Genomic DNA, 26,019 nt, shown 5'->3' with positions numbered 1-26,019 from the left:
TTGTATGGAGTGTAGCCATGTATGGAAGTGAAACATGGACGATAACTAGTATGGACAAGAAGAGAATAGAAGCTTTCGAAATGTGGTGCTACAGAAGAATGCTGAAGATAAGGTGGGTAGATCACGTAACTAATGAGGAGGTGTTGAATAGGATTGGGGAGAAGAGAAGTATGTGGCACAACTTGACTAGAAGAAGGGATCGGTTGGTAGGACATGTTTTGAGGCATCAAGGGATCACAAATTTAGCATTGGAGGGCAGCGTGGAGGGTAATAATCGTAGAGGGAGACCAAGAGATGAATACACTGAGCAGATTCAGAAGGATGTAGGTTGCAGTAGGTACTGGGAGATGAAGAAGCTTGCACAGGATAGAGTAGCATGGAGAGCTGCATCAAACCAGTCTCAGGACTGAAGACCACAACAACAACAACAACAACATCCTCTTGTTTGGCCTCTAAACGATGAACAGATTCCAAATGCATGTCTCTGCATGAAAGGAGTTGTTCGAACCCTTCCTGAGTTATTTCTTTGGTATTTGCTTGGAATTCATGATGCAGACTGCTGTGGCCCCCACCCCCTCCTCGAGGGTTAGGTCTGCAGACTAAACCGTTTTCTATCCACTGGAATAATTTATTCAGACAGCATGAGCATGAGACTATCAAACCAAGTCTTCGTTTAATATCTTGCCTAATGACTGTCGTTTCTTTGTTAATAGTGATCCTTGACAAAGCATTTTAACGAAGGTTATATTTGTGTGTGACAGATAACTGAAAAAAGAAATTGTTTTATTTTGTCAGTCTTCCTTTCTCCACTAGGTTGTAAATGGTTCTCTTTATAAAACGCTTAGTAGCGTCACAAGGGCAACTGTCTCAATGCAGTCGTAGTGGAATCGAGAGAGTAGGGTGCGTGTGGTTGCACTGATTGAGCACGGCAGCTATTTGGCATCAGAACCTGGAGAAAAGTGTGCACTACCGGCAAGAACAGCTAGACGCTGGTGGAAAGGATACAAGGAAATTGGCTATATAGGGCGAAAAAGAGGAAATGGACGGCTCCGTGTGTCTCCCGTAGCAGATGATCAACGTGTATTGGCGAGTATACGTGCTAATCCATTCCTCAGTAGCCGTGCCCTGAAAGAGCTATCTCAGTTTCCCGGCAGCTGAAAGACTGTTACGAGGAGACTGAAAGACGTCGGATTATATTGTCGGAGAGCTGTTATAAAGCAGCAATTAACCGATTATCAGAGGGCTGACCGCACGGCTTTTTCAGCAGAGTGTATCGACTTTGACTGCAGTAGAGTAATCTTTTCGGATAATAAAATATTTTCTTCCTGTAGCGACGCCCCTGTTCAAGTGACACACGAAATTTTCTCCATAAAGTTATCAGTTTATGCTGTCAGTGACTTAAAAATAAATATAAACATTTCCCTATATCATGATTTTAGTAGTTCCTACCTCATCTGATAAATAAATGTGACCCATGAATTTGTGAATATTTGCATTAACACGTTTGGTATGCCGCCCACGAGGCCAATGCTTCCAGCCATTACATTTTCTCTTCTTAGGCTTCTCTCCACAGTTAATTCTTATACCACTCTGCGATTCGTTTCTATCTCATTCTACCTTGTTTTGGTCATTTTCCGCTACATTCAGTATCCTGTGACCTGTAGACGGACCATACTTTATTTTTTCAGATCGCATCTTTCACTTCCAAAGAAAAGAGTACTTCACATTATCCATTTTGCAGTGTGTTTCTATATTTCTATCACTTGTATGTTTGCTTCAAATAATATTATTCGTAAACATAAATGGTTTGCTATCGCTGTTCTTCGCTTTACTTTTGTTAAGCATCTATTTGTCTCTCATTCTGGTCCTGAAGTGCTGTATTTTTAATGCCATCAGTTTTTATTGCTGTGTTCATATGTTTATTACTTTTTCTCATTGCCATTACCATTTGTTGTTGTTCTCACATTCCAGTGTTATTCGTTTCTCGATTTTCGGATAATACCTGCAAAATGTTGTTTATTCTGTCTAAATCTGGAACTATTAGGAAATTGTTAACAAATGTGGTGCAGCGTATCTTTTCACAATTGAATTTAACTGTTAATATTTCCTGTTCCGTTGCTTCTATTGCTTCTATATATATATACGGTGTTAAGGAAAGTGGTATTCCATACTTTGCGAGTCGGTAGTATGGACTAAAAGAAGACAACCTGCATATTGTAGGAGCTACACGCACTTCTTCAGTACAAGGGAAGTGTTTTAAGTAGAACAACAGATGTGTTTCACAGTAGTAAAAGTGGAGAAGTGCTCATTGCTCTTACAATATTGATTTCAGACTCATTCCTCTTGTGCAGTGGATATTTTTGTCTTGTTTCTATCCATCCTATCAGCTCTCGAAATGTGGATTATTTGTTTTTAATACCCTGTATTCGAAGCACATATGTAGACAAAGGACGTCCACGCTCATTTCCAGACTTTATATTCCTATTATATTCCATTTGTATTTGTTATTGGGTTCTAATGTATTCCAAAATTGGAACCAATCAACTCAGTCCAGGCTAGTTTTTTATAGTAGTAAAAATACACGTACCATTTCGAACCATTCCTATATCAATGAAGGAATTATTTCTTTATCGGTGCATTTCTTCTCTTTTAACTAGCAGCGCATACAAACCTGTAACTGATTTAGTTATTCTTATTTTGTTCCTAATAGGCCTACGTCAATAAAACTATCTATATTTCCTTTTATTAAAATTGTACGATATTCGTATGTTTCTTGGAGGCATTCTGTACTTTTCACTATTGAATGCCTTGGCTGATTTTTCTTTGAAAGTTAAGCATAAGATAAAATATACTTTACAGTACTTTACTAACATTACAGTCATGAACTATAACATATCCCCCAAGGTATACACTCCTTTTCTCCAGGTCACTTCTCGAAACTTAGAATATAATTGCGCAGTAATGTCCACATGTAAAATTAAAATGTGTTCAACGTTTCGTAAGTGTATTTCCTCACCTCCTGGCATGGGTGAATGATAACACATCTGTCAAACAGGAGAGGCGAGGTCTGTATCACCTAATCCCAGGTCGTTCGCGCTCGTTTCTGCCATCCACTTTGACATGGGAAGTGCCTGATGACGGGGCTAGGAATCGGAGAGTGAATGTACTGGTGACGTAGTTTGTGGTTCCTGGTGTCTCAATCTAAAACCGTTCACCCTAGTGTGCTTTCTGCCAGGAAAGTGGACAGGATGGTTTTCTCTTCCTTTGAAATTGTGAGATAGCCGCATCAGCACGTTTCCGAGATAGCACACAGTTGTTCACGAGATTTGTTTCTCGTAAATCTTTTTCTTTATTCCCTCTTTACATTTGATTTTGATATCAGCTGACAACTGCCTGCATTGCCTTGATTAAAAATTATATGACAAAGAAACAAATAGTTTTCATGTTTAATATTCCGTAGGCGCATGCAAATATATGAATTGGGTTACGATTTACAAATTTTATGATCTTAGTCACAACAGCAACGCTGCATACACGAATTGTTCTTGAGCAATGAGCATTACATAAAGATACGTACTAGTAGGGGTATTTCGCTCTCACTAAAATGAAGGGATGATTTATTTCACTAACATTCATGAAATCAGCTGTTTATCTCAACTGTAGGCGTTGACTCCGAGCGCGGGGCCGCGTTGACACGAGGTGTGAACAGGCGACGTCAGCGGCCACGGCCTCCTTCAGTAAATGCAACACATTGAGCGATCCAGCACGTGTAAAGTCCGTAGAGAAAATCTCGCTATAAAACAGATTTCTTTCAACTATATATCTTTTTCAGTGGAAAGATAGAAAAAAGAAATGTATAGTGAAGGCTAGCAATCGTTTTGAATAAGCGAAGCAGATTAGCTTTACAACCATGCAACAGAGTCCAACAGTTTAACAGACTGCTGCACTGTATTGAACAACTTACACCCCACCTCATTATTACCAAAGCATAGGAGGACGACATATTCTGAAAGAAGTCCTACCTGCGTCCTGTAACTGACGCCTTAAACTATATTCTGATCCCCGTCCCAGCACCATCCCCTTGTCAATGAAGGTTTTTGTCAACAGCTATCAGCAAAGGATTTTGCAATGTGGAATCCTCCGAATAATTTATAAACCTGTAGCTTAGACTACACAGCCTATGCAGTTGTCGAATTTTTCACAGTATGGAAATTCATAGTATCAGTCAGAAGTATTTAAATTCTAAGTTAATGATGGCTGATCATTTCTTTACAGGACCATAGCCCGATTCATAATAGCAGAGCCGTCCAGAACTGGTTCCAAGGTCATCAGAGAATAAAACTCCTTCCCTTCGTGCCAAAATCACCAGACCCCAACCCCACTGAAAGTATGTGGTTCAAAAATGGCTCTGAGCACTATGGGGCTTAACATCTGAGGTCATCAATCCCCTAGAACTTGGAACTACTTAAACCTAACTAACCTAAGGACATTACAAACATCCATGCCCGAGGCAGGATTCGAACCTGCGACCGTAGCGGTCGCGCGGTTCCAGATTGTAGCGCCTAGAACTGCTCGGCCACCCCGTCCGGCACCCAATTTCAGAATTCATGTTGAGTAATCATGCTAAATTGTCATAATATTGTCTTTTTATTTTGATGAGTCATCAGGTTAGTCGTCCCGTTCGAGTGCCATCAACAACGCAAATTTAATATCACGATCCTAGGAACTAACCTGCAATATGTTTTGTATTTCATAATCAGAAATATCTATATTAACCGTCATCAGAACAATGTCAGGAAGCAGAATGCAGCAGTACCTTGCTAACTACTTGAGGACCTGCTTGAGTCGTGTTCTAAGAAAAGGGTAATTGCTGGTTCACATTATATTCCACCATCGAGAAGTAGCGAATTTTCCTTTTTCTCTGCGAACATACAGAACTAAATTCAGTAACAAAATGCTAAGAAGATATTTGCATTGTGCCAGCTCAACGATCACCCTATATTTATAGATTTTTATTTTCTCAGCTATTCTCGTTCTCCATTGCAATAATCTTCATTCATTACTTGCTTGTTCTTGCTACGATTATTATTGTCATTCCCTCACATGCAAAAGTTTTCATATCCCTATTTGGTATCGATGCACGTGAAGAGTGGCTATGAGGGAAGGGAATAATGAACGTTACGTCATGCCGAATACACTTATTTACTTCGGCACCTCGTGATCAACGCTTCAGGACAAGTGAGGTCAATAGGAGGACAGATACGCTGGGACAACTCTGCAACTCCTCCTGTTAATTTAACAGTGTTACCAGATAATCTGGTGCTGCGGAATCAAAAATGTAGTACAGACTATGCCACAATAGCAGAGAGCTGCTAATTTCGGACCATGACCGTGAATTATTCTTGGGTCATCTGCTGGTTAGAGTATTGCATCTGTAAATGGAAAGCTTTGTTTGATGTCTTGTGCTGATGCTGTCTGAATAAATTATGCCTGCGGATAAAAAACGGTTTAGTTTGGAGACCTAACCCTCGAGGGGATCTGCTTAATGAATTCCAAGCAAATACACAAAAAACAACTCAGGAAAGGTTCTAACAACAACTTTCGTGCAGGGGCATGCCTTTGGAATCTGTTCATCGTTTAGGGGCCAAACAAGAGGATAACATCACGGAAACAATGATCAGGATACTTAGTATATAATAGAGCATACACATTTCAAGGAGTAAACTTATTAAGACACAGATTTCCTCGTTGTCCATATGTGCAAAATATCTTTCGTCTTAACGAAAGTAATCTCCCGCTTTACTTCTTCTTAAACCTCAAATAAAATCAATGTCATGTGGAATAGAATATTTGTAGACTGTGTCCCATCTTGCTTCCATCCCTACTAGCATATTTCTTCATTCTCGTGGTAATCATGACATTCTATATGTATGCTGCAGAAGATTGCACGTGGACACATTCGACATCGAGGTGCAAAGTGTTTGATATCTTACATTATAGGCAATTAAAATAAGCTTTCAATGTATTTTTACTTCGTTTGTATTTTGAGATGATTATGAACGTTACGGAAAATTATCTCAGATGCTTCATGCTGAATGAGAAACACAGAATCATCCGTTTTGCTTTCCCCGCGTTGTAATGATATAATGTCGCTGTCAACAGCCTTCTTCCACGCCGGAAGCTGAAACTTGGATCATTGTGGATTAATGATAATTGAATGCCTCAAATGTATACATAGCCCACAATGCGACGTCACAAACTATCAGGGGAGAACGCCGCATAAAAACCAAGAGTGCGCGCGCGTCTCCCCTCTGAAGAACCGTATCGGACAATCACGACAAGCATTTCGTTAGAGAACTGTCTCTTAAGAGAGCTGAGAATTGGCAGCGTCGTAGCAAGTATTTGTCAACACTGTGAGAGTGCATTTTCTTCCGGGTGTATCCCGGCATTACGTCGCTAAATTCACTTGGAATTCGTTGTTCACATCGAAGACTCATACGATGTAATCCACTGTAACATGAGACACTTAGAAAGTATATTTAATTTCTGGACTCCAAGAACGGCATTCTTCAATAAGTAACACCTGTTTGTGTGTTTAATGTTGCGTTTTGGGTCTCAGGCACTATCGCAATGACTATAGTCCGCCTGTTGCCGGCAGTGTGTCGATAGCTCAGCGATTCCCTTACACGTTGCGATGCTGGTGTTGTAATGAATGGCAGTTCGAATCTCGGTGACGGCCGCTAAACACAACGTTTTATTTTCCATTTTAACTAATGGAGTTGCAAACTGCTAAATCTGAAGAATGCCTTTACACATAAATCTTCTTGCAATTTCGACTTAGTAAATTATGTTAATATCATGAATGTCTGTTTTGCAAATGCCAACGTGCATCACTGTAAAATAGTTTCCGAAAAGATTCAAACCTATTGTCAACGATTCGAAGTTGAACTTTGTTCGTCATATAGGTCTAACATGTCAGAAAGTTGTTTATGAAGTGAACATGTAGATAAATATAGTTCCTCTCTTCTAAATTTTCAACAGTAGACGTTTGCTGACACCGGCGTTAGCAATTCCTTTCCATTCTATGAAACCTCAAAGTCGATAACTTCTTCTGGTATAAATCTGATGACCTTAACTATCACTTCCGATCAACGTTGAATACTTCCTGAATCCATACACGGAACTCCAAATGTGCAGTGTTCCTGCACTGCTACAGAGCATGCGTTGCAAAGTATTCACACAGTTTATCGCATAGACTTACCATAAGGAATGAAACAAGAACTGTGATACACTTTACACCACAGACGCTCACTCTAGCTTGACGAAAACATCCGAATAATGGCCAAAAGTTGCACAATTAATGGACTTTGAAAGGAAAAGAAAGAGGTATGAAGCATTTATAAATTCATCAATAGTAGTGAGGTGGTTTAATTTCGTGTAAGTCTGTCAAATTAATTTCGGACCATACGCAGCTCTTGCCGATTAAAGTAATACAGTCATGGACTGTGCGGCTGGTCCCGGCAGAGGTTCGAGTCCTCCTCGGGCATGGGTGTGTGTGTTTGTCCTTAGTATAATTTAGGTTTCGTAGTGTGTAAGCTTAGGGGCTGATGACCTTATCAGCTGAGTCCCATAAGATTTCACACACATTTGAACGTTTTTGAATGTAATACGGTACCAATCCACTAATCAGGGCGTCGGTCTATGTTGCTTTCGAGCGTGAATGGAAATCGTAGAAATCTTGTATCGAGCAACATTTAATAATAATAAAGCGTTTTAAATCATCAAAAGCGATGAGCGGTAGCAGGCGCTTTCGATAAAGAACGGGGGAGTGCAACGCCGCTGCTGTCGCCATGGCCGCTGCCAGTAGCCAGCAAATGGATCCCGGAGCTTTGCCGCATCCGACGTCCAGAGGAGGACACTCTGCAAGAACTCTGCCGCAAAATGGTTACTGGATAAAAGTTTGCTTTCGGTGTGATATAAAGTGAAATAGATTGAATCTGCATTACCATTACATTCATGTCTTCAACATTCAGTTGGAAGAGGCTATAAAAATTTTGTGCTCCAGCTAGTTTCGATCCACAGACATTGTAGACAGAAACAACGCACGGTACCGCTATACCACGTGCGTACATAGTGTATGGTTTCTCTTATATGAGACAAGACTTCCTGCAGGAAGTGCCGCAGTCTACAGTGTTGCCAGATTGTGCAGATTGCCGGAATTACAGAATTAGCGAGTTGGCCAGTTTATTTGTCCCACGTCGCGATCGGCGCGGACTTAGCCTATGCAGCGGCCGGCCGCCGGTCGAGTTTTATGTCAAAGAGTGTACATAATTTCAGTCTTATTTAAAACTATTTAAGAGATTTGAAATAAAGAGTTTGGAGGCGTGACCTTTTTGCATGTCTTAGTACGTTGGAAAATTAAATCTTGAACAGAATTCGAGCTTCGGAGCAGATGCAAGAGTATATTAAACTACGCGAATCGTGAGTTCCTTGAGCTTCCATCACTACATTGAAGAGCCGAAGAAGCTGGTACACCTGCCTAACATCGTGTAGGGCCCCGTGAGCACGCGGAAGTGACGCAACATGACGTGGCATGGACTAGACTAATGTTGGAGGGAAGTTACACCATGATTCCTGCAGGGCTGTTCATAAATCGTAATAGAACAAAGGGGTGGAGATCTCTTCCGAACAGCATGTTGCAAGGCATCGCATATATGCTCAATGATGGTCGTGTCTAGGGAGTTTGGTGGCCAGCGGAAGTTTTTAAAGACATAAGAGCGTTCCTGGAGCCACGCTGTAGCAGTTCTGGACGTGTGGGGTGCTGCATCGTCGTGCTGGAATTGTCCAAGTCCGTCGGAATTCACAATGGACATGAATGGGTGCAGATGATCAGATACGATGCTTTTGTAGACCCACGTGTCACTTGTCAGATTCGTACATAGACGTATCAGTGGTCCCATATTACTCAAACTTCACACGCCCCGCTTCATTACAGAGCCTCCAATAGATTAAACAGTCCCCTGTTTGTAACGCCGGAAATGCATATCCTCCTATTTCCACCTATTGTACTATAAATTTGTTTTCCTTATTTTTGTTACCTGAATATATGACATTTCTGTGTCTTTACATATTGTAATTGTTTTACTATATATATATATATATATATATATATATATATATATATATATATATATATATTTATGCATTTATGTCGATGTATAATTGGTTTGTTTCGTAAATATTATTTGTATTTTTACGCTGGGTCTTGCCTAGGGAAAACTGCTATCGAACGATTACATCGATAGGTCGTGTGAAGAATCAAAGTGTGTAGAATCTTTGGTAGTGTTAACTCTGCCGCGTGGAGCGCGGGCAGGGCAGTGGGAGTCTGGCTGGAGTAGCGAGTGGAGCAGGTGTGTTGTGTGACGCTCCCGCGAGTTGCCGCGCTTTCGGGGTTTAGCAGCATGTAATTGCGCTCGACTTGCGATGGTAGTTTCTGACATGGTGTCGCGGACGGGAAGCATTAGCTGGCGCACATCAAGAGCCCGTTTCGCCTGGTGACCGTGTCGAGAAGAAGGCGCGCCAGCATCCAGCTTCTGCAACAACGACGGCCGACAATGAGTGACTGTCGCCACCTCCTCGATCGACGGCTTCAAACCTTCAATCAACCAACAAGGAAGACTAAAAGCACGTAAAGTTTCAGAACTGTATGGCAGACCACAGCTTTTCAAATCGTTCCATTTGCCTCGCAAAATTACAGCAACTTAGCATGAACCTTTGTTGCTCATTGTCCCAATTGCATTGCCAAGCAGGGTCCCTTCCTTTTCCGAAATGAACCCGAGTGTCGTTGAAATTCACTGCTTTAATTTCAAAGTTCACTTTAAGTATTCATAGCTGGCTACAATAGTTAGATTACACAAGCACAAATTAAGAGTGCGAGTTTTGTTACCGTATTTTAGCTTACCTGTGACTGCAGCTCAGCCTGGTACGTACTAAATTTTACTATGTTACTAATTGTTCAGAATCGTTTAACTCAAGTTCGAAGTTAAATCTGAAACATCCCCTTTGAACAATTTATACTAGACTGTGCTTAAACTGACACACAATATTTTTAGCGCAACGCAATCTGACTTTCAAAAAAATCCCTACAAAAGAATGGCCCTGACTAACATTAACCTATACGTCTCACAAATCACTTACCTCACAAAAATCTTGGTTACTCCCACTACTGCAATACAGCGAGCGCCACTACTGCCAGCTAAATAAAAGATTCAAACTATGGAAGGCACTAACTACTGATAGGGATAGTTAGCAAATGAAAGATATTAATAGAGAACAAAGAATGTATTTACCTTGATGTCATCATATATATAGCAGTTCATGACAAATTACAAAACTCCGCCATCTCTCTCCCCACATCCACCACTGCTGGCGGCTCACCTCCAACTGCGCAACGCTATGCGCTGTTCACAGCCAGCTGCCTAACACTACAATGACGACTATTACAACAATGCAAAGCAGCCACAGACTGCACACAGCACAGCCAGTGATTTTCATACAGAGGTGGCGTTACCAATAAAAAAACCTAAACAGCCTACTTACATAGCCCCCATGCTACCCACAAAAAATTTTACAAATTTTTTTGGGCACTGGCCAATACATACTTGTTAAAATTTTTTTTCACAATTACAATAACAAAGAAATCAAATGCACACACTTATTGATACAATGTTGGTCAAAAGCAAAAATTTTCTCACAGTCCATAAAGACAGTCCTGATCGTTGATCACACTAAAATTGCCGTGTTTTTCTCAAAGTCTGAGCAGTAAAAGACAATGCACACAGACGTAGTGGATTTCCATGCAGTCTTGTAGAAGTAGTGTTGTCCTTCCAACGGAAAGACAGTGCTGACTCTTGACATGCTGATAGGTAATGGGCCACAACAGAGCAAACCCACAGCGGAGTCAGTCGAAGTTTTGAAGAGTATTGGTGGGTAGGTCATCACAGAGCAGACCCACTGTAGTCCTTGTAGAGATTATGGGATTGGTAGGCCATCAAAGATGCAGACCCACTATAGTCCTTGTAGAGACGGCATTGGTGGGCCACCAGAGGCGCAGACCCACTGCAGTCCTTGTAGAGACGGCCAGCAGCCATCTGTTGCAACTGTGCAGGTGCACAATCACCATCGACGAGTCTTGCGGACAATATAGCAAGTCCATAAACCACCACTTGTGCACTCACAAAGTTTTTGGAATTGTCCTTAGAACCAACAATGCTGTTATCCAGTCCCTTGCTGAATTATTAACACACGTGCAAACACTAATAGTCCCTACTTCTCACATATTGTCCATATACTATGACCAACAGAAACGTGTGCAGTGAAATGATACTTAATTTGAAGAACTGGTGTCAATTACAATTTTATAACATGAGAATACAATTACAAAGGTACAAAATACATCACTAAAAACATAATAATACAGATAACATTTGTAGTACAGGCTTTACAAAAGAATCAAAATAACATATACATCAGTGTTACAGGAATTATGACATAAGTAGATACATAAAAGATCAGAATAAATTTTGAAACATCAACTTTACACATGAGCATTAAAACAGAACAGAATAAAGAATGTCTAAACATCTTTACAAAGAAAATAACATATTATTAATGCCAATTATATTTGAGGATAACAGTATTCCTCATCATAGTGAATGTAGCTTAGTATTAGAAGAGAAAAAAATTTCTATGAAACAGTACACAGAGACAGGAAGAAAATAAATACTCAAGGGTACACAAACACATAGCATAATAACACAGGGGGAAAGGACAGGGTTTGTTTTCAATGTAACATTTGGTACGGCAGTATTTTGCGAACAAAACCTGTTTTGTTCTTGGAGATCTCCCTTCATTCATCATTATTCCCAAAAGGTCCTATCTATAACTCCTTTTTGTATTCCAACCATATTTCTTTCAAAATAATTATGGCTCATTGTACAATACTCATTTTGGCCTAAAACGTTTTCATATACCTTGTCAATGCATTGCTTCCAATTCATCATAGTTAGTTTCTTAAATAGTCTACCCCCTCTTAAGCTAACTTAAATCTACTGAGCTCAGATGCTAAACTAAGGGACGAGGCAATGCAGCAGAACAAATCAAGTAACACAAACATCAATGACAAAAATTTCAAGCTGGCAAAGCAAGCTACAGTAAATCTAAATTACCAAGCAATTAAACATTACAACTAATATGAGGCAATGCGCGGCAAACAAGAAAAATAAATCTGGCTTAGCAGAGTAACACAAATTAAAATTCAGTAGCACTATGCCTGGCAAACAGCATAACTTATACCTAAACATGACAAAGTTCAAGCAGAAAAAGTATTACACTAAAAATGGCCATGTCTAATATCTATGTCACATCTTAACACTAGAGTGATTCATCACGAGAACTTACACTAGCAGATAAGTTACCAAATCGTAAAGAAATTGTTTATGCAATTCCTGTGAAGGGAAATGTCTTTTTATGCTCCCTCATTTTTTTGGAAATATATCACAAAACTATTATTTACTGGAAGACAGAAAATATTTATATTAGTACATCTATAAAATTTTATTTTAACCAGTGCTGCAGTGCAGCTAGAAACTAGATATTAAACAAAATCAGTAAATAAATACATAAAGCAAGCCATATGGCATTTCTCTCAATTCTCGTAGATAGACACTTGTCCTAATCAGGTGTGCAGATGTAAGAATGTTTCCAAGTTAATATTAGCGTGTCGTATTTATGATGCTTTCTACAAACGAATGTCAATAGCGAGGATAATGGCCTCCCCCTTTTTTTTTCTTCTACCACCTGCGCCACACACTAATGGCTTTTTCTCAAGGCGGCTGGCACACCTGGCCGCTCACAACGAATTACTTCACGGTCACTTACCTTTCTTAACGAAATATTTACGACAGCAGTTTTCGCTACTGCGACAGTCTCATATAAAAATATTTCACAGGTCAAGAATTAGCGTTGCAAATCTGTACAAACAAAATCCTATAAATATAAGTGTCCAAAAAAAATATTCGTCAGCATTGTGATACAGTCACGCATTTACACAAATTTCATAACTCTTAAAGTACGATTCTTGGTTTCCAACATACTTCTTCACAAGTCAGAAGCCCTAACCGCTACTCATTACTCCTTACCTTATTACACATATATATATTCGTCGACGCTTCTTTAATATTTCATTATCTGAAATATGTAGCATACTCAAATTCCTCATATAGCATCAGCTTCTTGACCATAAACATACCTCAGCAGCATAATACACATCGTCGTCGTAAAAATAACATCATAAAACCTCAGGCAAATCTCAAAATCGTCGTAGCTTCCTCCAACAGTTTCAAAACCTAAAAAAATTCTCTGCTCATGTCAAAAGTGTCATCTGCCTCAAACGTACTTTAAAATCATGCTCCCTTACCAAATACATCATTCAAAGCTCTCATAGTATCACAATGGTTCCGAAAAAATATGAACAGTTTACAAAGTACAGACAAAATACAATTTCATAAGTGTGAAATTGCGTAAACATGTGTCACTGATGTAATAAAAAAATGTTTGTTTCTCTGTTAAATGATCAGATAGCTGTGTAATTCTGTGTTAGAGAAATATGGTACCGATGTGTAAAGTTGTATAAGCAAATACCATATTAGCTAGGGCTCCTTGTGCTAGCCACGCACATAGTACACAAAGTAGGCGTGTACCCCCCTGAGGATTAATGTAATTATACTCTCAGGTGTTACAGATAACAGCAATGGAATGAAATATATCACGGAAAACCCTTGTATGATTGTACTTCAAATATCTTTAAAAAAAATGTTTAAAGTGCGAAATTAATCACTCAAATATGTGTACTGTAGCGCTAAACTGTGCGCCATGTTGTAAGATAACCTCTGTGAAAGTCTCGTAGTTATCGTCCTCCGAAAGCTAAGTTCTGCAGAAGTCAATGTACTTACCTCATGATAAACAAAAGTGAAATGCTTTGTGTATAGATATCTTAGTTATTACGCTTATTGTTGTGATGAAGAAAGTACTGTGCTGTGACGTATTGTTGTGCCATGGAAAAGGCTGTCTCATTGTAGCTATACCACAAAAGTTACTACTAAAACATGTTTTACTTTCCAGAAGAATTCAGAAAAATTGTGCAGATATAAAACAGAGACACTGCAAAAGCAACATTGTAAATTGTCACTCATTAGTAGCGTCGTGATAACATCGTGTAGTTGTCACATAAACTAACCACTGTGTCCTCTGGTATCTCACAGAAAGTACTTTAAATCCAGAATGTATTTTCAAGTGAACCAAAATGTTGCATTAAAATCTCAAGTTAAAAAAGCACATTGTCTCTCAATAAACGGTTTTACGTGTGAAATGTGGTGTAAACCTTTGCTCATCCTAGTAAGCAGAGTTTCAACTTTAACGCAATTATCAGGTGGTATACGTCGGTAAAGAATACTGGAATTTTTCTCAAGGTTAGCGTCTATGTTATTTTTCCCTGAGCCAGCTGGCGCACGCGGCTGCCTGCTGTGGCGGTCATTGTCTGTCTCTTTGTTGGCGTGCGTCGTTATTGGGGTTTGGAGACCTAACTTCTACAAATTCACCGTGACGAGAGGGCCCTGCCCTGTTTAAATCCCACCAGTTCTGATGCAATTCAGGTCTGTCGTTACGATCACATCGTCTGTCGTCATGTTGGTAGTTCCTGTAGTTTCTTTCTTGTCGGTTAAGTGGTGGAGAATTTCTCCCTGAATCGTAACTGTGCGCTGGACCGTTGCGTCTAAAGTTATTCTGTCTCCCGTAATAATAATTATTTGGGTTCCCATATTGTCTGTTTCTCTGATTGTCTCTGTAATAGTCATTACCGCGGAGAGGTGATCTTTCCCTGTAATTATTACTACTCTGCCAACAGTTGTCATACGGGTGGTGTCTGTTTTGGTCACGGTTTGCGTTGTGAGAATAGCCTTGTCGCGTCCAGTTATTATTTCTTTCATCGCGGAATTGCGACGGATGTGATCTGTAATTGTTGTGCTCCTGCATTCCGCGATTGTCAGTGTCAATTTCCAGTTCTTGTAACAGTCCCTGAAAAGCTTCAATGTCGTCTTTGCAACGTCCTGCCAAAATAATATGTCGTAAATGTTCAGGCAATTTGAGTAAGCAAATGCGGATGAGTTCTGAGGGGCTGTATGGGTTTGAAAGATACTGATTCTTATGCAACATGTCTTCAAAATATTTGACAAGACTGGAAAATTCAGATTGTTCAAAGTGTTTCATCATCATGATGCTATGTTTTACTCGGTCTTGTGTAGCTTGAGACCAATATGCTGAGAGGAAGGCATGATAAAAATCTCCTTCACTGTAACAATCGTGAATGACCGACCGCATTCTTACAGCTGGTTCATTCTCCAAGTAGCCACACATAAATTCTAATCTGTGTTCTAACGACCAGTTGGGAGGAAAACAATGAGAGAATTGATGGAGCCATGCTTGTGGATGAATGTCGTTGGCAGAATTCTTAAATGTTTTAAATTTACGTGTAGTAATGAACAGCTTATAGTCAAAATCATCGTGTCGGCGAGTAGCATATCGGTCATTGTTACGTCGTGTCGGCGGTTCCATCTCAAAATTCGGTGTGCCTTGCCAATTTCTTTCATAATTTCCGAAATGGGCTGTGTTATTATTTTGTGGCTGTTCCGTATTTCTATGTCCCTCTTCCCGTATTGGGGCGCGAGTGTCCTCTGAAATACGTAATTCTTGTATTACCTGTGTCAGCTGATCTTGTACTTCGCGGATTTCTCTTTTGTACTGTGTATTGATTTGATTTTGATTTTGTTTGCATTTTCTAATTTCTTCATACTCTTCAGTGTCAGTGAAGGCTACAGGTGTTGTGTCATTCAGATCATCATCTACCTTTGTAGATAAGTTAGTAAACTGATCTGAAAGTTCGGCTACTTTATCCGATAGTGTACTTATTTCCTCAGTGTGTTTTTCTGAACCAAGTTTCAGAGTATCTACTGTGTCCTTTAAGTTTTCCTGAGTTTTTGCAAGTTGCGTAACCGAATCGGTAGATGCAACTGAGTCAAATTTAGCTTGCAAGGTCTCATGATTTTCATGAACAGTAGTTTGCAATTCTTTTATGGCTGCTTCGTGATTCTGTAGTGCATTTTCATGCCGCGAAAAAATTGGTTGGAAATGCTCACAAATTTGTGTTTTTACGTCATTACAGACTTTTTGACATTTCGATTCAATGTGATGTAACTCATTAGTTAAATCCTCACGTGTTTGTTCAAGAGTTTGCTCCAATGAGTCTAACTTTTGAAGCTTTTGCTGTGTTTGTCTCTGATTTTGTTCCACTGTGTCTAGCTTTTGCTGTGTTTGACTCTGATTTTGTTCCATTTGTTTCTGATTTTGTTCAAGCGTTGTGTCTAACTTTTGTAGCCTTTGTCCCATTTGTTGCATTAACTGTAATAACAATGCACTGGTGTCTGAAACACGTTCCTCAGTGCTTTTCGGCAGTGAAGTTGCACCGGCAACATTCACATTTTGACAAGCAGAAAATGTGTCTTGACTTATTTGAGAAAACGGTGAGGACCCAAATCCTGAATCCACAGCATTTGCGAGATTGTTTCCTGTCATTTCGGATTCCTGAGGCGAGCTGTCGCCGACCGATCGATCGATAATGCTTCCCTGCTCACTGATTGTTTCACTGTCTATGCCATTGTTTGCCGCCCGCTCCATTTCCCTATGCACATTTACCAAATTATTACTTTGAACATCAGTTAATTCATTACTCGGTGGCGCTAACACACTGCTTTCGTTTTCACTGTCATTTCGCAGTTTACTTTGGAGCCTAGTATTACGTTTTTCACACGCCATTATTGTCACAGTGTTTCACACGACAACACAGAAAAACACAATTTGAAGAGCAAAAATAGGGGAACACATTAACATAGCACTGAAAATAATATCTAGTTAATTGCAGCTGCGAAATACTTGGTGCAAATCTACATGCATACCACAACTGTTTTACTGTACAACAATGAAAGACTGCAACTACAAAGGAGATTTTCTCTACAATTATGTGCTAACAATAAACAAAAGCTACACTAATTACACAAACTACAAGAAAAAAATCAGAAGATTCCAGTGAGGTATCCTGGCAGGGTCGCCATATGAAACATCCCCTTTGAACAATTTATACTAGACTGTGCTTAAACTGACACACAATATTTTTAGCGCAACGCAATCTGACTTTCAAAAAAATCCCTACAAAAGAATGGCCCTGACTAACATTAACCTATACGTCTCACAAATCACTTACCTCACAAAAATCTTGGTTACTCCCACTACTGCAATACAGCGAGCGCCACTACTGCCAGCTAAATAAAAGATTCAAACTATGGAAGGCACTAACTACTGATAGGGATAGTTAGCAAATGAAAGATATTAATGGAGAACAAAGAATGTATTTACCTTGATGTCATCATATATATAGCAGTTCATGACAAATTACAAAACTCCGCCATCTCTCTCCCCACATCCACCACTGCTGGCGGCTCACCTCCAACTGCGCAACGCTACGCGCTGTTCACAGCCAGCTGCCTAACACTACAATGGCGAGTATTACAACAATGCAAAGCAGCCACAGACTGCACACAGCACAGCCAGTGATTTTCATACAGAGGTGGCGTTACCAATAAAAAAACCTAAACAGCCTACTTACAAATCTCTTATATCTAAATTACGTAGATTCAAGTAGCTTTTGAAATGATTGTTGAGGTAGCCCAAGACTAACTGTATTTTACTGAATTTCTATATGCTTCAGAAACAAAGTTCACTATTAACTTCAGTCACTAAATTAGCTTTCGATTTTCCTGTTCTATTAATTCTTTTGCTAAATTCAGTCAGAGTGTAGCGAAATTTATTACTTCTGACAAACTTTCAGTTTTCACACTGCACGTGTCAACCTTCAGTTGCCACGCTTCTAGTGCTAATTATATGTGTACTAATCTTTCTTTTTCAGTTACTATAGTAATTGTCCTTAGGACTGGCGACCGTAATTTCCCCCAAATCTCAAATATATAGTTACCGCTAGTTGATTGTTAACGTAACGACCGCAAATTTACTTTCTTTATTAACTTTATCCCTATTTCAAAATTAAGTTCCACCAGTTACATTTGCATTTTCCCTTTCATTTAGATGTAACCCTTTCCTCCCTCTTTACCGACAGATTAACTTCGGTGACGATTGCTTTTCCCAAATTTCCATTAGGTACACGTGGTTTAATTTTTCACTGTCATTAAGGTCGATAAGTGAGGGGGAGGTTACACGTGGCGACCGTGACAGGACAATCTTCAAATTTGAGGTTGTTCTGGACACGAATTTTGCATTGTGCAAATCTCGTAACAAAGTACTGGTTACGAAATGGTCGATACGTCAGCGAGAATTCTAGTGTGAGAAATCCTAATTAGATTTGAGATTTGGCATTTATATTGAAAATTATTAAAATGAGTGAAGGCAACAATTACCAAAATTTGGTAGGCTTGGATAAGGAACAATCGGTCAGACAGTGGGAAACGCGCACCGCAGTACCCATTGTTCAGGGACAGGCGGCTAGCATGAAAGACGCGACCGCCGAAACGCAACAAAGAGCAGAAATGGAATTCCACACTTTAGAAAATGTTTCGGAATCGGAAGTGAAAATCAAATGCGAATCCCTTGATGACGAATACGGGGGGACAATTAAACAGGAAGCCGCTACGGAAGTAAAACCGGTAGTTTCCGGGAATTTAACTGATTTATTGAACGTTTTGATTAACGAAATCAAGAGTAAATCGGCCAAGCAAGAAGCTCAATCTGAAAAAATTGAACGAAAGCTAGACAGTCACAACACAGCTATTAATGTTGTTAACAACAATGTTGGAGTTGTTAACACAAAAGTTGATAAAATCAAAGAAGATATTGTTGTGATTAATACCGAAATCGGTAATCTTAAACAGGAAATGATAGGCGTTCAGGCGGAAATTGCGGGCATAAATACTCGTTTTTATTCCGAAATTAGCAGAATCGAGAAAAGTGTAGGAGAATCAGTTGCTCCGATCATCGAGAATAAGGTGACGGAACAAATTCAATTAGTGAAAAAAGAGGATCAAAAGAAGGTGGAAACTTTAAAGGCTTTAGTATCCGAAGTAGATACCAAAGTGACGAAGCAGGCTAATACCTGCGGAGAGAAAAAAAGGGAAGTAGAAACGCTTGCGACAACCACTTGCCAAGTAATTACGAGAGTGTCGGAATTAGAAAAGAAACTTGACGAAAAACAGAGCTATGTGCCAATCTATGCACATAGTTCGGAATTGTTGACGAAAGAGGAGCGGTTCGACCCCTTGAAAAAAGGCGGTATACACGCGACGGATTTAATTAAGAATTGTGAAAGAGTTTTACCCAGATCATGGACTAATGAGAGAAAAATTAATGCGATTATTGATGTGTTGGCTGGTGATGCCAAGCGTTGGGGCTTAAACCTCAACATTACGAACCTGACTTTTGACGAATTTAAAAATTTGTTTCTGGCTGAATACCGGTCAGAGCAAAAACAGCAAAGTGTCTGGCGCGAATTTGTCGTATCGAGGCCTTTCGATGCGAATTCTCGCGGTTCGATGAAGGAGTTTTGTGAAGGCTGGATCCGCAAGTTGGAATATTTGCGTGATCGCCGCACGGAATCCGAAATAGTCTGGGAACTCTACAAAAAGCTTCCAGATGATACAAAACGCTACGTAGGAAGCAATTACAGGACAATAAATGATTTCCTGCAAAGAGTGGAGGACGACGACAATTGGCGCTATAATCGCAACAGTGGTAGAGGCCGTGGTAACAACAACGGGTACCACAGCAACCACAACAACAACAACTATAGGAATATTGCATACCGCAACCATGGCAGCAATAACAATAGTGGTTCGGGCCGTAATGACAATCGATACAATGCAAATAATAACAGGAATGACGGAAACCAGTATCATACTAGCGTGATACGGCCTTCACAGAATAGTAATAACGCCAGAGGGTGTGATCAGCCGCCTCAGCAGCATCCGGGGACCGTATCTGCTGGGACGAGACAGGGAAACCATTAGCCGCGCCGGTGAGGGGCCGACCGGGCGTGGAGAAATTTTGGCGCCCCAATAACAGGAGAAAACCCAGGTGTCGTCGTTATGAAAATTCCGTGTGGAATAATCAACGGCGTGAGAGTGTGCCAGTGTTAGGAGAAAGGAGTGCGCCCACAAGTAGTAGATCAGCTGTATACACGGCAGTAGGAAGTACATTCACTGTCAGTGAGAACAATTTAAGTAGTGTTCCGGAAATCGATTATAAAGTGGCAGCTGTAATACCCACAGCGGAACTGGAGATTGAGTTTAAGAATGATTCGCAAGTGTTGAGAGAAGATCAGATGTCGGATAAAACGTCCGTCATCGAGCGAGGGGATGCAGACAGGGATGAGGTCTGGTTAAGGCAGTTCGGTCGCTTATACGACGAACTACGAGATTATAGGGGTCTGTATGGGAGAAGTGTTTATGGGGAGCGCGTGCAGGATTTGCCGCGTCTCGTCCCGCAGGAAGATAGTGTTTGTGAAGTGATAGAAAGTTCTGGCCCTAACCGGCAGAGTTTACCAGAAATAGTTGATGTTAATGGGGAGCACGAGCAAGATTCGTCGTGTTTCGTCCCGCAGGAGTTGGATGTTGAAGTAGTAACGGGAAGTTCTGGCCCTAACCGGCAGACTTTACCGAAAGTTTCAGTGGTAGAAGTAGCCGACCCATCCGACGCAAACCTCCAGTTTAAACATTGCGAAAGTATTAAGGAGAAAGATTGCGAAAATTTTAGTGATAGCCTGACACGATTGGTAGAAAAGCACATAGATTACAGCGTGTATGAGATTAGAGCTGACATTATACGGTTAGACGATAGCAGTGTGGGTTGCGCAGATCTAGCGGAAGTAATTGCAGAAACTACTGGGCACATTCCTCCAGGTAGATTGGCGGATGAGATCAATCTAGCCAAAGAGGAATCCACGAAGGTGACAATTAGTGAAATGATAGCAAAGCAACACTCACTACGTGACGAGTTACAGGAAAAGGTTTCGGTATTGGAGGCGAAGCTACAGACTAAGCCTCAGGACAAACGTGTTGAAATTAAAACTGTATGTGAACAGAGGCTGAAAAAGCCGCCAGATAAGCCGGATTTAGGATCAAAGCCGGATGGTTTTTTCTGGAATGACCTGGATATAGACGAGGATTTACTGTGGGAAAATAAAGAAAGAGTCGAGGACAAGTGTAGACAGTTAGTAGTGTCTGTTAATATGCACGACCTACAACTAAACGTGTTGATTGACACCGGTGTAGAATTGAGTGTTGTATCTGGGAAAATATTTGAGTTACTGAAAGACAGACCCGGCATCGTAGTTATGCCAGTAACAGGAGTGAAAATTATCGGTGCTACTGGGAAGGCCAGTAAACCGGTCACAAAACAGATTTTTGTCCACTTCGAGATATGTGGGGCACGATTTGAACAAGAGTTTGTCGTCGTGCCAGACTTAACTACGGAAGTAATTATTGGGTTAGATTGACTATTAAAGTACCGTGCAGTGATTAATTGCGAAAGCAAAACTTTGACATGTACGTCACAAGATAAAACAATAGTAGTTAGTTTTGACAAGGCAGGAGACGGTGTGCATAGGCAATACCAGCCTACACACATTGTTAACTGGCCGGATGCTATTGACGTAGGTATGAATTTGAACTACTGTAATGTGAGGAATCTCGGCATTGACAATAGTGTAGAAAGTGAATTGGAAAGTATTGTAGACGGTGTGTCAAACGTAACACACGAACAAAGACGAGGCCTGTATGAAGTAATAATGAAGAATAAGAGTGTGTTTTCAGACAAACCGGGACTTGTGGAAGGATATAAATGCAAGTTGCATGTGATTCCGCACGAACCATTCTTCGTGAGACCGTATGCTATACCGCTGTCCAAAAAGGAAGCAGTGCAACGGGAGATAGATAAGATGATCGAATGGGGAGTGATTGAAAGAAGTACGAGTCCATATAATAACGGTTTGGTCATTGTAGCAAAACGGGATGGTAGTGTGCGTATTGTGATTGACGCACGCACGTTGAATAGGGTCGTTCAACGTGAAACAGACAGACCAGAGAGTATGGAGGAGATTTTGCAACGTTTTCATGACGTTAAATTCATGACTAGCCTCGATCTGACGGCTAGTTACTGGCAAATAGAACTCGAAGAAGAATCTAGGCCATACACCGCCTTCTTGTTTGCGGGCAGGTGTTATCAGTATAGAGTACTGCCGTTTGGACTTAATATATCTGTGTCCGTATTCATCAGGGCCCTAGATAAAGTGCTAGGACCGGCTTTGAGTTCAAGATTAACTGTATATGTTGACGACCTATTGTTGGCCAATGCCACTTGGCATGACCATTGTGACCTGTTAGATGAAGTTTTTAGAGCATTGCGCCATGGCGGAATGAATCTAAAGCTAAAGAAATGCGAATTTGTGAAGCAGGAACTGAAATTTTTAGGGCATGTAATTACCACTGCTGGTATTACAAAGGACCCAGAGAAACTAGAGGCAATAAGGAATTGTCCTCCACCCAAGTCTAGGAAACAGTTAAAAAGTTTTCTAGGGCTAACAGGATTTTACCGTAAATTTGTAAAAGGACAAGTGTTTAATGATGAAAATTTGAATAAACTCTTACGCAAAAATGTTCCGTTTGTGTGGACTGACGGGTGTCAGGCCGCTTTCGAGAGATTAAAAGACAAGTTGTTAAGATCTAACATACTACTTCATCCTGATTTATCACTACCCTTCCATCTGGGAACGAATTCGTCGAATTATGGGGTGGGGGTAGAACTGTTCCAAGAAGTTGGTAAAGGAGAGGATAAGGAACACCGGACGATAGCGTTCGCGAGTCGAACTTTATCAAAAAGTGAGCGAAACTACAAGATTTCTGAGAAAGAGTGTCTCGCTATCGTGTGGGGATTCAAGAAGTTCAAGGGTTACCTATGGGACCGTAAGGTGATTATTCATACGGACCATAAGGCGCTCACTTATCTGAAGGATTGTAAACTACTTCACGAAAGACTGACTAGGTGGTCGCTGTATTTACAGCAATTTAACTATGACATCTGTTACGTAAAAGGGACCGACAATTGCGTTGCAGATGCGCTGTCGCGGTTGCCCGAGTCTAATCAAGATGTATTGAAAGAGGAGTCAGATGGAGTGGTCAAATTATACTATTTTAAAGAAGTTGAGGGACACAAATTAATAGTGAACATCTGTAAGAATCTACGTCGTCATCAGAACGAGGATGGTTGTTTAAATATGGTGAAAACCCGATATGACGAAAGGAGTCCAGAAGGAGAGAAATTAAGGAAGTATTACAAGATATACGATCATATCTTGTACATACGTAAGGGTGAAGATAGTAATATTTGGCGGGTATGCTCGCCCACCAAATACGCCACGGAAATAATAGACTACTACCATTTGGCGTATGGTCACTGTGGACCAAAGAAATGTACGGAAAAGCTGAGTGAAGTAGTGCATTTTAACAACATGTTAAAACGCGTTACTGACAGAGTGAAAACTTGCGATTTATGTCAGAAGGTGAAGGTTACCAACTGTACGAGTCGTGGTCCTATGCAAAGTATAAGGCCTAACGACACCTTTGGATTACTGTGCGTGGACTTGTACAGACCTTTGCCCAAGTCATCAGGAAACTTTGCCTACATCTTAGTAGTGCTAGAAGCTTTTTCCAAGTTCATCAAACTATACCCGATTAGGAAAGCTACAGCCAAAGCGGTCTATAGCAAGCTTGTGAACGATTATTTTGTTCATATTGGCAAGCCCAAGGCGATTCTATCAGACAATGGGGCACAATTTACTTCTATGTTGTGGAATGAAGGCATGGAAAGTAATGGGGTCGAGGTGATCCATATTTCAGCTTATTGTCCGGCTGGGAATCCCGCTGAGAGGTATATGCGCGAGCTAGGCCGACTTTGCCGTACCTATTGCCGTCACAACCGTAGGGCATGGGGCAAATATGTAGCAGTATTTGAGAGAATTATGAACACCTTGAGACATGAATCGACGGGATTTTCTCCAGAGGAAATCCTGTTGGATGACAGAAGTAGAAGTTTTGTGGAAGAGATAATCAAATTCCCTCCACGGATTGACATTAGTATTGGTGTGAAAAAAGATCGTTTGCGAGAAGTAATTAAGCTAAACGCCGATGCTCGCATACGTCGTCATGACGCTAATGCGCGTTTTGCTAAGTTTGCAATCGGAGACTTAGTTCTTGTAAAAGCTCACGAGAAATCGAGCGAGATAGACAATGAAATCTCTAAATTTAATGTAAGCGTAGGCTTCCGCGGCCGTTGTCTTCTTCAATAAAATTCTTCAGGGTATCAGACCGCATCGTCATAATTTAAAATGCGCCAACGTTTCGGCCAGCGTTGCAGCTAGCCTTCATCAGGGCCTTACGTTAACTAAATTTAAGTTTGTTTATAATGGACCATATAAAGTCATTGGTATACCTCACACAAATGCTTATTGCTTAGAGTATCCAAGCTCTGGAAAACGATTAGGTATACGGAATATTGTAGACTAGAAATTGTAAACTAGGACTGATTAATACCACAGAATGGGTAATTTGTACAGTATGTAATCTAGAGTGTAAGATTTAAGGATGTGCCATGTTGCGATGCTTTTGCCTGACCTAGAGGTCATTAAAGAACTTGTAATTAACAAGTAATTAATTTTTGATTAGGCGTTTTAACCAATTGAAAAATCCAAGCTGCTCGTTTAAGTTTTCAGCTGAGTCACAGTAGATTAAGGAATGTAAATATGCTTTTGTAACTAGCTGTCAGATTTCATGAATGTGTGTTTTATTAGTCATTGCCGATGTACTTAGACGCTGTTTTAAGTTTCAGGCTAGTACATGCGTGTGATGATGGACAGTGTTGAGTTATCCACTGTGATAGTGTTTATGGACTCCTTGAGATTACTCGGGAGTGAGTTTTACCGAAAGAATTCAGTGAAACGGACGTTCTGGAAATGCCGTTACAAGGGCGAGAGAGATCAAGCGTGCCGCACAGGCGGGCGCTACAATACTGGCAAGGCGGAGCCGCTGTCGGCTCTTGTGCCGCTGTCGGCATTCTTTGTACTTGCGAGTACGGAAGGCGGAGTTGTTTTTCTTCCCGGACAGCTGATACGAAAGAATTCTGTTGTCAATATTTACGTTTTTCTCGATCTGCTGTATATTATTTTCTTGTTTAGCGTTAAGTGCACACTCATGACGAGAATATTAATTATGAAAAGATTATATAAAATACGTATTCTATGTAATTAATAATTAATTTGCGTATTTGATCTACCTGTTTTTATGACCATATACTCTGATTAATTTTGTAAATAGTATTCCATGTCTTATAGTGTTACGAATTTTAATGATTTTGGAATAGCTAAACCATTTTCTATGTTTTCTATGAATATTAATATGTTGTCAACCTGTTTTATTTTGTGCAAGATGACATAGTGGAATAAGATTAGGAGTGTCTCCACTCAATTATTATTGTCTAAATTGGTTTATGGTTAATTAGACGAATGCTGAATTGTTTTGATGTTTTGAGCATATGCATTTCCGCTGGTTTTTTTTTGGGACATTTTCTGAGTCTGTTTACGTTACACGAACATCCTCAGACAATGTGTGGCACGTGTAACGCCGGAAATGCATATCCTCCTATTTCCACCTATTGTACTATAAATTTGTTTTCCTTATTTTTGTTACCTGAATATATGACATTTCTGTGTCTTTACATATTGTAATTGTTTTACTATTTGTATATATATATTTATGCATTTATGTCGATGTATAATTGGTTTGTTTCGTAAATATT

This window comes from Schistocerca nitens, chromosome 8, assembly GCF_023898315.1.
Source record: "Schistocerca nitens isolate TAMUIC-IGC-003100 chromosome 8, iqSchNite1.1, whole genome shotgun sequence".
NCBI classification, from domain to species: Eukaryota; Metazoa; Arthropoda; class Insecta; order Orthoptera; family Acrididae; genus Schistocerca; species Schistocerca nitens.
Note: the sequence above shows the minus strand (reverse complement) of the source record.